We start from the raw sequence: 13,716 nt of genomic DNA, 5'->3' as shown, positions 1-13,716 counted from the left end.
AAGAAGTGGGGGTTTAAGGTCAAATCATCATATCGGGTGTTTATTGCAGTCTCAGCTACCCCACAAAATTTGCCCTAGACCCAGGCAGAGGCATTATTTCAGGTTACCTTGGGATTAGGCAAATGTGAAACAACAGCCTGTGTTCATGCCTTGTGGGTTGCTGCCTGCTTTCCCCCCGCATGTTCAGTAGGCTTTTTGTATTTTATTTTAAATGCAAACCAAATTATAGAGTAGCATATTTCTGTTTTTCTAGTGAATACTGTCGTAATGACTAATTGCTACAGGAATTCACCTCTTAGTCTAATAAACCCAGCCCAAGTGAATGCAGAAAGGCATCTATTGTTTTAAATGTGTAATAATGGGGAAAAGGGTTTTTCATGACCTTTAAAAGGAAGCTCAGAAAGTGGCTGGACACAGCAAACAAAGATTCCTAGGAAGAAGCTGCCTACAGTGGATGCTTTTCCTTATGAGACAGAATTTTTTAAAGCTCAGGTAGAGATTCTCATGTCCACTACATGGGAAACATCCCAATGGGGGCAGATGGAGGATCAGCCATTTCAAAAGAAAGTGTTTACTGGTTGCTGCAGGCTGATAGTAGTAGCTTCAGTTTAACTACAAATTAAATACACAGTGAAGAACACCCAAATCAATATGATTTAACTTTGTTTTGGAGAAGAAATGATGGATTCAGTTTCCTTTCCTCAACCCCTCCCCAGGACTTGTAGTACTGTTGGTAGGAAACAGAGAATCCCACTCACTCTGTATTGATCCACCCGTGGGGTTGTTGGGGGGAAATAACAAATATGGGTGGGTCAGAACTGACACATGAAGTGGGACGCAGAAGGTTTACAAATGACCAGACATTTAGAACCTCTCAGCACCCAATAACCCCAGTAGTCCACATCTGACCAGCCTGTTGAGGCAACCAGACCGCAGCCAGCACTAGGAGTTACAAATCGCTGATCTGGCTCAGCAAGGAATACCTAAAACCACACCATTCGGAGCCCTGAGGTGACAGCAAGGTGCTGCCCTTCTGCCAAGGTCCCTGGGGAAGGGAGGCCAGCCTTCCCGCAGGCTGCCTGCCAACACCTCCCCACGGCCAGGAGCCACCAGACACTGTCCACCTCCCTCAGACAGCCTGCTGCTGGCTGCAGACGGAGGCCGGAGCGGGAGCTGCACACAGCTCACCCAAATTCAGTGGTCATAAATAAGAGAGAATACAAATGCTCCCAGCAAGTGACAAAATCATTGAAGTTACACCCCTTCACACTGAGTGCTGACAACAGCCAAGCGTACCCCGTCCATCAGAAGCATCCTGTGAGTGCCCCGGGCGAGTGGCAGGGAATCAACATGTTCCAGAGCCACTTCCCTGCCATCAGCATGGCCCAGCACACACAGGGGATTTGAAGGTGCCTGCGAGCAAGACTATTGTCCCCACAGCCAACCTGATGCCAAGGACAAGGTCGCAATCCACCAGGCACAGGAGCTAACTAACTAACTTACCCTAGGTAAGATTAACACAAGGCTTAGACACCACACAACTCCCACTTGGGCCCTCCAGAACCAGCCAGGAGATCCCTAAATCTTGTGTTTGCTTTGCTATGGGGATGAACTTTACCCCCAGCAAGGAGTCGGTGCTGCCTGACAGCCAGCTGGGTACTATTGCCACAACTAAACAGAAGTAAATAAAACAAAGCAAAAAATGGTCATCACATTACAACATGGTATTAACCACCCAGCACAGAAACCACTAAATGCTTTTGTGGAGAGCCACTGAGAGAACACGTCAAGGTGGTTTTTTTATTTCCTTCACCTTAAATGCGATGAAGAATCAAGCGAGGAACAGTATCTGGACTATCCACCTTCAAACGCGTGACCCAAAGAGAAGACCAGCATTAATATCTACACACTGTTATCACAAAGAAATAAAGTGTTGCACTTCCCAAAACCTGGGAGATGCTCTGACCATTATTACTTTTTGGCTGGGAAAGCTGCTTAAGTGCCCAGAAGGTCTGTACTTAAACATTCAGCCTGCAACAAGGGATATACCAGAACATTTGTGAATCAGCTTTTCTGAGGCAGCAGCCCTTCTTCCCTTCCTCTCCTCCACAGAGAAAATACATAGCTAAACTACATAAATTATCAGCTGAGCCATGAAAAAGCATTTTCCCAAGATTATGCAAGGATTACAGCAAACACCAGGAAATGAAACTGTGCTGGAGAAATACAATTGCATCGAAATTAAGAAGATGAGGAGTCAGTATTGATGAGGCATAGGTGGTCAGAGTGGTGCTAATCCTTGGGCCACTCGCCACCAGAAGCCCCATTTATCACTCTGGAAAGGACTTAAACAGAGGGTTTTACACTGGCTTTGTGTCATTTGAGGTTCCTCTGCACTGGATGCACGGCGCTCCAGGAGACGCCCACCACCCAGCTTTGATGTTGAAGTTAGGGCAGCTGCTTCTCAGGTACACACTGCTTGTAGTGGGAGAGGTTTTCTTTCAGGAGAACAACGTAAGGAAGCCTCAGCAGCCCGGGGGGGGGGGACCCTCTCTCCCTGCTTGGGCGGCAGGGAGAGCCTGGGGAGCACCAGACACACGCAAGGGTCCTGTGACCAGACACCCAGGCCACAGACACCTTCATGTGCTCAGGTAAAAATAAACTGAGGACTGTCACAGAGAAGAAACTGGCAGAACAGAGCTTGAAAAATCCCTAAAGGCTTCAAGCAAACACAGCCCCATATTACTATTTCTGTAGTATCTCATTATTTAAGTCAAAACACATGATTTTAAGAAAGCTGACTCAGGGCTTTTAATGCTTGGGGTTGCCAACACTGTACACGCACAAATGCTTTTCAGAGGTTCTGATCACCTGCAATTCACACCAAATTGTGGGTAGCTAGCACTTAAAACAGCAAGCCTGTAATTTTATATGCAGTTGCTGTTTTATTTCCTGCTTTCTTTTCTGACCTTGATATTTTTGTAGTCCCAGACAGATACAGCAAATGGAAAGACACCACCATTTTGTTCCCATGCAAAGCTGTTTCATCTCCGAAAAGGCGGTGAATTTTTATGCCTGGTGGCAAATACACAACCCATAATCCCAAGTAAAAAGCATTACCTGTGGCAAACAGGCTTCTGCAGCAGCACAGGGACATGCTCCTTCGCAGAAACTGGCAGGAACTTTCTTAAGGTCAAGCTCTGACTCCAGGAGGGACAATACCAGATTTTACAGGCTGGCAAGCAGTCACCTTGTTGCTATTCAGAGCAGTGTGAGCTTGTTCATTTGTCTTTCACTGTAGTTAAAAAAGAAAATAATAAAGAAAAAAAAAAGACACATCAACACAACTACAAAGATCAACTCTCCAGAAAGAAAGCTACAATATATAGGCTACAGTTTCCTGCTAAAACAAACCCCCTCACAGTATGATTTCATAGGCCATGCTAATTATTTTTAGGGCAAGCATAATAAAACCCAGGTGATTTGCCTTTAGCAATTTCTTCTTATCTTCACACAGCTCCGGATCATTTACCCACATGGCAAGCAATTACAATGAGCCCTGCAGTTCTTAACAGACATCTTTTGTCGAAACCCGGCAAGAGTACACAAAGGTTAATATGCTTTTGCACTACAAAAATCTGGGCATTGTCTTGTGTATTGTAAGACGTGCTTGTGACATGCTGAATTCAGCTGATTTACAAGATCAGCAAAACAGAAGGTTTTCCCACTGGGAGCCTTTTTCTAACTATTTCCTCATCAGGATGTCGGCGTGCGGGAGCCTGATTTGCCGTGTGCCTGCGAGGAGCCGCGTTTCCAGGCAGGGCCCGTCCCTCCCCTCGCCCCTCTCGCACACGCCGAGCGCTCAGCCAGGCCGCCCTCCGCCTCGCCTCGCCTGGAGAGGTGGTTCCTGGTGCAGCGGGGCTGGTAACGCGCAGAACCACCATCTCCCTGCACCACTGCCTGCCCGTAACAAGGGACGTTCATTCCGGCCCGTCTGGGACGAGCCGGGGCTGCCACCGTCGCTGGGGGGCTGAGCCCTCCCTCCTCTGACTCCAGGAGACGGGGCGATGGGTGCGGACGCACGAGCCTCGCCTGATGGCTCTGAGCTCCAGAGAGGAACGTCTCGAGGCCCTGCCGTAGTGCTGGATGCCAAGAGGAGGTTACAGCAAGAGTCCCAGCCCACTCTTTTCTGGGGAGCCAGGATATCTCGGATTCAGGCCCTGGGGCACAAACCTGCTCTTACGCTGCATCTGTGGTCCCCAGCTAGGAAAAGCACATTTTGCCGGCGTAGGCTGAGCCCCTGCGTTCACGCTGACATCCTCACTGTCAGCCCCAGCCATGGGCACAAATGTAGGTGGGGGAAAGTAAAGCTCAGTTTCGAATGTGGAAGATCCACCGAATTCCCATGGTCCCTATCCATAAATGCAGTATCATCAGAGAGGTTTCACATTCTCGGGTCCACTCTCCACAAAGTTCACTGTCCAGTCAGCTCTCTCCAGTCTGTTTATCAGCAGATGAGTTGCCCGTGCTTTCATCAAGCTCATTTGGAGCCAAACACCGCTCTGGGCAGACACGTTGCCTTTCATTGGCCACACTTGGTGCAGTCTGGGCTCAGCAAAGGCCCTGAGGGTTCTGCTCTCCTCCATGTCCTTGTCACACGTCCACTGGCGTCCAACCGACTGAGCAGCGGAGAAGTCTCCTCCACCTGGAGGGATGTCGGGGCCGGTCCTCTCACCTTCAGAGACTACAGCCCGTGTCTCCTAGTGGCAGGACGCACCCAGCAGGAAAGATCCAGGCCAGGCCATGGAGAAGCAGCAGAGACCTGGCTGACCGTCCTCCCTCTTCTGCTCCGCTTTGCCCCAAAGCACCTGGTGATGTTCCAAAGCTTGTCTTAGGTCCCAGCCACTGACAGTGAAACGTAAGCAGGATGTTGTGTGAGGGGGGAAACATGGGACAAGGAGAAGTTCATTTATTCTGTAGTGCAGGGCACTTGTGGCTGCTTTTATTAAATTGTGTGTCTCTCTGTAGGGTATTAAATGTAACATGCATTTAAGCTAACCCTGGGGTGCCTAAAGAGTAGAGACAGAAGATGTTTTCTCAGCATTTATTTATATCAAAATATATATTTGTATTGATGAAGTATTGGCTGTCAGGCTACCAACAGAAAATCACTCTTGATGCAATAAAACTCACAGCCTGTTCAGCTCTGCTAACAGTAACCCTACCCCAGCATTTAATTACAATTTCCAGACTGAGAAAACCAGCCCAGCTTGATAGGAAGGGAAAATATCCACCAGCACCATAGGATCCTACACCACAGGGATGGTACTCGGTCCCAACATGTCCCTGAACAAGCCATTTACAAGAGGAGAAGCCTGTTGTATGGCATAAAAAAATAATTAAAAAAACCTTCAGAAGGGTTGGCAGCATAAAAATTTCTGGCTCTGTCGTCTCTCTGTTTCTGCGAGCAGCAAAAGATCCATAATTCTCACACTTAATGTAATTCCAAGGCATCTAAAGTGATTTACAGTCAGTTTACTCAATACTTTCAGCTTTATTTAATGTAACAGTTATGGCACATAAAAAGTTTATTGAAAATCCTTTGGGAGTATGATTGAGTAAGAAACAGTCATTGCTAATACCATTACAAGAGCTGAAGAGAAGGATCCCAGCATGTTCTCTCAGTGACCTTTATGGCTCTGTGATCCAGGGTTGCACCAGGAAATCCTCCCCTGCTCTCGGAGGGGAACAGTGCCACGCTGCCTTCTTCCCTCGTGGGGAGCAAACAGCTTGGGAGGCGCTTATCTGCCCCGCAGAGCCCCGGCTCTGCTCCGCCTCGCCCGCAGCTCGGGAAGGGAAAGAACTTCTGGGAAGCTGAGGGGGGAGGGATTTCCCTCCTGCCAAACTCACTCATTTATGCAGTTATTTATTTTCACATTTGCCGTTTGCAAGCAGAGCTGAATTTCTCCTCTAAAGAGCAGAGGAGTTGTGTTGGGTGGGGTCGGGATGAAGACAGGGTTGCAGTGGAGTGGAATGGATGGATCCTTCCCAGCCCAGTTCCCTGCAGGGCTGCCGACTCTTTCGGCATCACCAGTCTGTTAAGCTTCTCCCCAAATGTGAAATTGCAAGATGTTAATTTGCCTCAGCAATTAACAAACATTAATTTTACTATCATTATAGCAATAACTGTAATTTAATAATTGCCAGCACTGTTAGTGATAACATCCACAGTGGCGAGCGTATCTCGACATCCATTTTTGTTGGATATTCTCGCAGTGCTGGCAGCCCACCAAGGTTGCCTGAAACAACAGAAGATTCACATTTATCTTCAAAGGGTAGGAGACGAGCGTAATAATTATTACTGTCACTTTGGCAGCACCTAAAAGCTCCAGCCACAGCCCAAACCCAGAGTGTCCACATGGCATAAATATAAAATGCTACGATCCCTCCTGAGGACACCAGGGGAGCACTCAGAGCCTCCATGCCTCGCGCCGTGGCTGAGCGCAGCCTCCAAAGGCAGACTTGAGTGTGGCTAGCGCCTAGCTCCATGTGCAGCCTCTGGTGTTCTGGGATATGGGCAGAAAGTGCAACCTTTCCTTCAGCTGGGATGGTTCCAAGATCTCTTTTCTCCAACCTGCTTTCACACACAGTCACAGCTTGTTTGCAAGCAACCCGTATTTTCCAGGAATTGGAGGTGAAAGGTGTGTCATGTGAAGGTGGGAAGAGCCAGCAAAACCAGTTCAAAATAAAAAATGTAAGTGCACTGAATAAACTGGAATAAATAGACAGTAAAAGAAAAACATGTTCCACATGTGCATGTTCCATAAACAGAAAAAAGGTTACATTTTTTAGATAAGGCAACTGTGATGGATTGTTTAGCTGTATTTGTCAATCAAGTATTAAGACTTGCAGAATTAAAATCAGTGCAGTTCAGAGATGGATTCCAAGCTCTCCAAAACATCAGGTTTGGCATTTAGATAGCTATCAAGCTATCATCTCTAGACAGACAAACAGATAGATGGATGGATGATTTGGAGAAAAAGATGGAGACATTCTTTCAAGACTTTTTTTTTTTTTCCCAAGAGATGATTTGCCTGTGCCAAGAATTCAGCCTGGGGAAAAGTCCAAATGTAGCATTTCCTCTAGCTTAAACTGGGGCTTGGCCCAAACCAAACTTTGGCTCCAAAGACCCGCTCTCGGCAGGGACACGGAACAGGGTTTGGTGCCTCTAGCCCACCCCTGCGTTAGCAGAACAGAGATGTGCATCACCAGAGGAACGGACACCTGCCTTTGCCCCCAGAAACACCACTTACAGGTGCCCAAATGTTAATGCTGAACAGATGGGTGGGAGAAAAGCAGCATTTCATGCTGGAACTGGCAGAGCAGACTCCAACAAGTCCACTATTGTTAGACAGAAATTCCTAGAAACAGATGCAGCAAATTCAGTGCTTTAGAGCCAGTTCTGGAGTTTGGGGTCTGCTGGGAGAAGACTGTGTAGCTTATGGATTAATGTACTATTATTACATTACTCTTTAAGCTTCAAAGGTCTGCCAGGAAACCTAAGCCTACTATCTATTGAATGACATTTTAAGAACAAATAATACATTAATATATTTAATTTGAGAATAAACACATACATTATAGGAAGGGATTTTGTCTATGCTGATAAGTCAGTGCCTGACCTTTCCATTGCAATCCCCGGGTGCTGAGCCATCGAGGACCTCTTCCAGGAACCTTTGCTATCGGCTGCGAGGCGAGCGCCGTAACACTGGTCCTGCCAGCTCGAAACTGCAGCTGACACACTGTTTGGAAATGGGAGCTTAGCCGTAATTATCCCTTCGACACTAATCTACAGCTACACTAAATCTTGTTGCCTCAAATTAGTTAATCAATTAAGTGTCAAACCACAAAATGTTAGTGATTGTGGCCTGAATTTATTGCCTTGGCACACGCTTCCATCTGCTGCCTCTCTCCTTTACTCAGGTTCTGCTGTTGGAAAACTTTGGGGCAGGCGCTTCCCCCATCTCATTAGGGAAGGGTTAACGAGGCCGGGTACCCTGTCCCAGAAAGAAATGGATTGGAAATGTCCTGTACCATGCAGGAGGAGATGCTGGGGCCCCCCAGCTGGAAAGTAGCTTGGCAGGAAGGGACCTGGGGGTCGTGGTGGACACCGAGCCGGCCCAGCATGGAGCCAGCAAGGTGCCCTTGGCACGGAGGTGGCTAACGGCACCCTGGTAGGGGAAGCACTGCCGCAGGCCGAGGGACGGGATCCTTCCCTCTGCTCAGCACTGGGCAGGCCACACCTGGAGTGCTGTGTCCAGCGCTGGGGTCCCCGGTACCAGAGAGACAGGGACATGCTGGCAAGAGTCCAACAAAGGACCACAAAGATGATGAAGGGCCTGGAGCATCTCACAGATGAGGAAAGGCTGAGAGAGCTGGGAGTGTTCAGCCTGGAGAAGAGAGGGCTCAGCGGGGCAGGGGGAATCTTGTTAACATGTGTAAATATCTGAAGGGAGGGTGCAAAGAAGATGGAGCCAGGCTCTCTTCAGTGGTGCCCAGCTCCAGGACAAGAGGCAGTGGGCACCAACTAAGCACAGGAGGCACCATCTCAACAGCAGGAGACACTTTTTTTACTGGGAGCGTGACAGAGCACTGGCACATGTTGCCCACAGAGGGTGTGGATTCTCCTTGGTGATATTCAAAAGTGTCTGGACAGGACGGTGCAACCGGCTCAGGGTGGCCCTGCTTGAGCAGGGGGGCTGGACAAGGCAACCTCCAGATGTGCCTTCCACCCTCGACCATTCCATGGTGCCTCAGCCTGAATCCTGATGTGCTCGACATGGGTGGTTACAATTACAGCAAGTCAGAAAGTCCCGTTATTTGCACAGGGTAGCTTGGAAAATTTTAGGAGCTGATCGGTTTTGCTGGAAGTCTTTTCAGCTTCAGAGAGGGTTTTTTTTAGAATTTCAACGAAAAGATAAAACTGATAACTGAAACATTTAGCTTTTTCAAAAGTCGTGAAAATATTCAGCTTTGGAAAACATTTCTGGTCAAAAAATAAAATAGTCTGTTTTCTTGGAAACAGTTTCAAAAACAAATGTCAGCCTTTTAAGTGTATATTTGAAAGAGGAAACTTTTTTAAAAAGAGTTTTTAGTTTTGTTTGTTCTTATTGAAAAACAGCAACAACAAAAAAGACTTTTCAATGGAAATTTCAGTTCTCAGTGAAAAGCCATTTTTCATTCAAATGATGTTTAGAAGAAAAATATTCACCCAGTTCTAGTCCCCGGGGCTAATGTCTGCAAGAACTGTGTGGCCAGGGGTCATCTTGTCCCCATTTACAACTCCTGGGGCCAAAACAAAAAGAGAAAGAGATGAGTATTCAATTCTCAGGGTCCCCAAGTGAGATAAGTGATGCTGGGCCAGTTATTGCCACACTGGGAGCAAATGAAAGCATCCTGCTCGTCGACACTGTCATTGACCTACTTCTGATGATCAGTTAAAAATGTAAATACAAAGGCTAGACTTTGGGAAAGCTAGCACAGGACGATGGGGGGAAAAATTGCAAAAGCGAGGTTTATTGATCCCCAGTCGAGATTGATGGCACAATAAGAGCAGGAGGCGAAGAGTGATTTTGCTTTTGAAAACGTTGATGAATAAGCACTCAGGGGCAACAAATAGCTGGACTCACCGAATGATGGACGGCAGCAGGCGAACAAGATGCATTTTTATAAATGGGTGAAAGGAGAGGAGGACTTATTAAAAAAAATGAATGACCACATGTGGCAGGGATATGCCACTGGGGAGAAGCCAGCCATTGATTTATGTGCACTACTGGCATTTGAAAATTCAATAATAACATTGACAAATGAGAGGCAAAGCTGGCCAGAGGACAGCAGAGAACTTGGAGTGGAGAAAGAAAATGCCAAGGTCAGGATGAAGGAACAGAAAAACATGCTTATGTTGGAAAGGTTTTGAGTTAACTCATCTATATAAAGACATTAAGAAAAATCACTCCGGGATCAGAGCTCACCATCCTGACTCTGTGGCATGAACTGGGGAGAAGTAAATGGAGGAATTGTGGCATCCAGTGGACCTCTGGGTGGGGATATCTACTTCCTGACATGGGGAGCAGGAGCATTTCACCTTCCCCTCCTACTTCTGATAAGCTGGTGCCTAGTGCTCCCTGGCACCTTTAAAATTAAATACTCTGCAATTTCTAAGAACCGTTGGCAAAACGCCCCCAAGCACGAGCACTGGGCCGCTAAGCCCAGGCAACTCGTTGCCCAGGCCTGCAGGTTGGCTCCGTGCATCTCCAGCTGGGAACCCGGCAGAGGCAGAGAGGGGACGGGCTAAGCCCGAGCCCCATCCCACAACGAGCGAGCCGAGGGCAACGCGGCGACCTCGCCCCAGCAGAACACGGTGGAGAGAAGCAAGATGCAGTGAGTGTGAGGGGAAAAAGAGGCAGCAAGGGGCGGGAAGGCAACCTGGGTGTGCTGAGCACACAGCCAGGGGCTCGCCAGCGCTGGTCGGCTGCCAGCCAACTGCGTCAGGAGCCAAAGTGGCCCAAGCGCTCGCAGAAAGGGCTTCTTCAGCAGAGCCCATCGCTCCGGAGCATCCTGAGAGGGCCGGGCAGAGCAGGGCGTACAGCGAGACGGGGAGGAAACGCAGCGCGGCCCGGCTGGGGAGCGGGGGCTGCTGGAGAGGTTCTCCCAGCCGCAGTGAGGTTCTGGCTGGGCAGTAAACACAAGGAGCGTGCTGCTGGTGGAGCCGGCACGGCACGTGAGGGCACAGCACCCAAGAGCCTCCCGTCCCAAAGAGGCAGAGGAGAGGAGCTGCCAGCTTCTCTGGGCTGGGCAAGTCTTACCAGGACTGAGAGGTGAAGCGTTTGTCCTTTCTTGCACCTGTTCAGGGGAGGATGGTGGAAAAGCCCTGCTGCAACATCCTCTCCTGAACCACAGAGTCCTGGACCTTATAGGCCCGTGGAAAAAAGCAGTAATTGAACTCATCAAAGCCATCTCTGGCTACCGCTTGAATAACGCCTTGTCCTCACCAGCTCGCAGAATGTAGCATGGCACATAATGTTACCTTAACATTTGATCTACTTAATAAGCCCCCCATTTTTTCTCCTGCTTGTCTTCTGGCTCTGTTACAAATGGCAGTAAAAGAGTACAACTGGCAGGAGAGACCGCGAAGAGAACACTAGTGAGAATGTGGCAGAAATGTACTTTGCTCTTTCTCACCGTTCCTGGCCTCCCTCCGGGCTTGTATTCATCTATGAAGATATCTTTTCTAAATGCTGGAAGGTCAGAGGTGTGGATGGAACATAATTCTGTGCATCGGTGTGCTTGGCTCAGTCGAAGCAGCACTTATTCAGTGGCGGAGAGAGATTTCTGCAAGGACTATACAAAGCCCTGGCATGGCTCACCGAGGCCCGTGGAAAGGCTGCAGGAGTGTGAGTCAAGGCCTTATCAACTGGGAAACCACAGCGTTTGGTGCTCGGTGGTTTTGAACACTTGGAGGGAGGGTACAGATCCTGTCTTGGGGCTCAGCACAAGACTTTCCTGTTGAATGAAGCAAAGGCCTTAATCAAAGCATGTAGCAATGTGCAGAATTAGGACAGCATTCATCCCAGCAGAGCCTGGCTGGAGCCTGGGGGCAGTTCAAGCCCTCAAAATTGGACTTTTGACACTGTATGTTTGGGTTTTTTCCATGCATTTTTTGCAAAACAGATAATTTCCATCTTCAGCAAAGCAGCTGAAACTCCTGTTCATGGTGTTTTACTCAGTCTTCCAGCCTGGTAAATCTCACTGCCAGAGCCAGCTTTAGTTTTAAATATCATCTAATATCACGTCATTGAATAGCTGATGTGCAACACTGGCCTGTGTATTTTAGGATGTGTCCCAAAACAAGTTCCAAGCCAACTAATCCTTCGATACCAGGCAAAGTCATCCCTTGGTTCCACTCTCCTCCAGCCAGAGCAATCTTTGGCCAGGTGATTTCAGGGGGGTTCATAAATGTGAGGTCAAAATACTCAGCTATATGAGAGCTGGATACAGCCAAACCTCATTCTTTTGTGCTACCCTGGCAGAAGTGTCAATAGAAGGATTATACATAATCTCATTAAAATTTACATTGCTGAGAATGGAGTTTGTATTTCTGTTACACATTCTCTATATTTAGATTCCATGTTGCTGTTGCCACTCAGCTCCTCTATATCCAGAATTATCATCCTTAACAATAACAAGGTGTACACACACACACGCGCGCGCGCGCGCTCTTACTTTTTGCTCAGTGTGTACAAGCTCTGAAAACAAACTATCACCTTGTGTTTCCTTAATCTGAGGATCTCAAGCAGCTCATGCAGGTAAAGTAAGTATCTTCTACAGGAAGGTAAAGTGAAATACAGGGAATTTGTTGGATTCACCCAGGTTTTATAGTGAGTCTGTGCATGAAAATAGACTGAAACTGTTGCAGAGACGGCTGGAGCCCCTTCCAGTTACTGGCAGCATGTCTCCCTGCAGATGTAGCTTTACTCCTCTGAAAATCTCTCAGTAAGAGTTTTATACAAATAATTAAAGCTGGCAAGGAGTGCCTAACTCTTTCTGGTTGCTGAAAAAATCCTCTGCTCAAGTTTGACATAGCCGAAATAATTAACGAGGGAAAAAAGTTGAAAAGCCGATAAAATCTCTGAAAGCCCACCCCTCCGCCTGTCCTGGGTAATGTTACGCTGATAGCTGTCTGTGTCAGCAACAGGGTTTTGCAATCAAATTTGAAACAGTGCAGCTGAGGACAGCATTCATTTAGAGTTTGGAGCCAGTACTGCAGAAAACCTACAGGCCCAATCCACAGCTGGTGTAAGCTGGTGTAATTCTGCTCTGTGAGGCTGGTGAGCAGTGACTGAGGATCTGGCCACAGCATCTTACCCCCGCTCCCCCCCAAGGGTTGGAGCAGCTCCTCAGAATCACTCTAGAGCCCATTAAAACAAAAGTAAGATACCTCCAATCATTATTACTCATTTTTATGGCCACGTTGTTCACAAATGACTGAATTTAGCTGTCAAATGTATAGAAAAGAAAAATAAAATCAAAGCATCAGCCATCTGCGCCCCAGAAAATGTTTATATTTTCATCGGTTGTTTATGGCAAGAAGGTCTCAGCTCCTTTGTTCCACATCATATTAGTTATTGCATGGGAAATGAGTGTTTTTCACTTCGCCATTTATAAGGCTTTTGCATTCTCTCTCCTGTGCACGCTCGCTCTCTCCCTATATGTATTTTTAGTCCATATGTCTTGCATTGACACACGGAATTGTGTTTGTTTTACTGGTTCTGTCTCTCTAATAGTTTTTCATTGCAAAGGGGATCCAATGTTCGTTATTTACTCTGCTCTCTTCCAGTGCCATTATTGCGAGCGCTCGGTTCAATCAATCCAATTGCCTGATAGCTGTGAGGTTCCCTGACCTATCTGAGTGTGAAGGAAACAGGAGCAGGGAGAGCTCTGAAACCCCGCCTGGGCCCATCTCAGAGTTGTTTGCAGAGGCTCAGCTCTTTGAAAGCTCACACACTTATTTGTGCTGTGGGTCAGGGCCTCAGCTGGAACCACCCGGCGTCACTCCAGGAGCGACACGCAGAGCAGCTGCAGCATCCCACAGCCGAGGACGGGGCCTCGCAGGCCAAGATTTATCCTGGAGCAGGGCTGGGATTTCCAGGAGTACTT

General features: G+C 47.8%; 1 protein-coding gene across 1 annotated transcript in view; it reads right to left on the bottom strand.

Annotated features, from left to right (window-relative positions):
- Positions 1-13,716, bottom strand: part of KCNU1 (potassium calcium-activated channel subfamily U member 1) — a 201,110-nt gene that overhangs the window by 71,644 nt on the left and 115,750 nt on the right. The window contains exon 31 of the mRNA XM_074808175.1: positions 3,121-3,295. The gene's annotated coding sequence lies outside the window, so the exon portion shown is untranslated. The remainder of the gene's footprint in view (positions 1-3,120; positions 3,296-13,716) is intronic.

Source organism: Strix aluco, chromosome 28 (genome assembly GCF_031877795.1).
Source record: "Strix aluco isolate bStrAlu1 chromosome 28, bStrAlu1.hap1, whole genome shotgun sequence".
Classification (NCBI taxonomy): Eukaryota; Metazoa; Chordata; class Aves; order Strigiformes; family Strigidae; genus Strix; species Strix aluco.
Note: the sequence above shows the minus strand (reverse complement) of the source record. Positions and strands in the feature narration are given on the sequence as shown.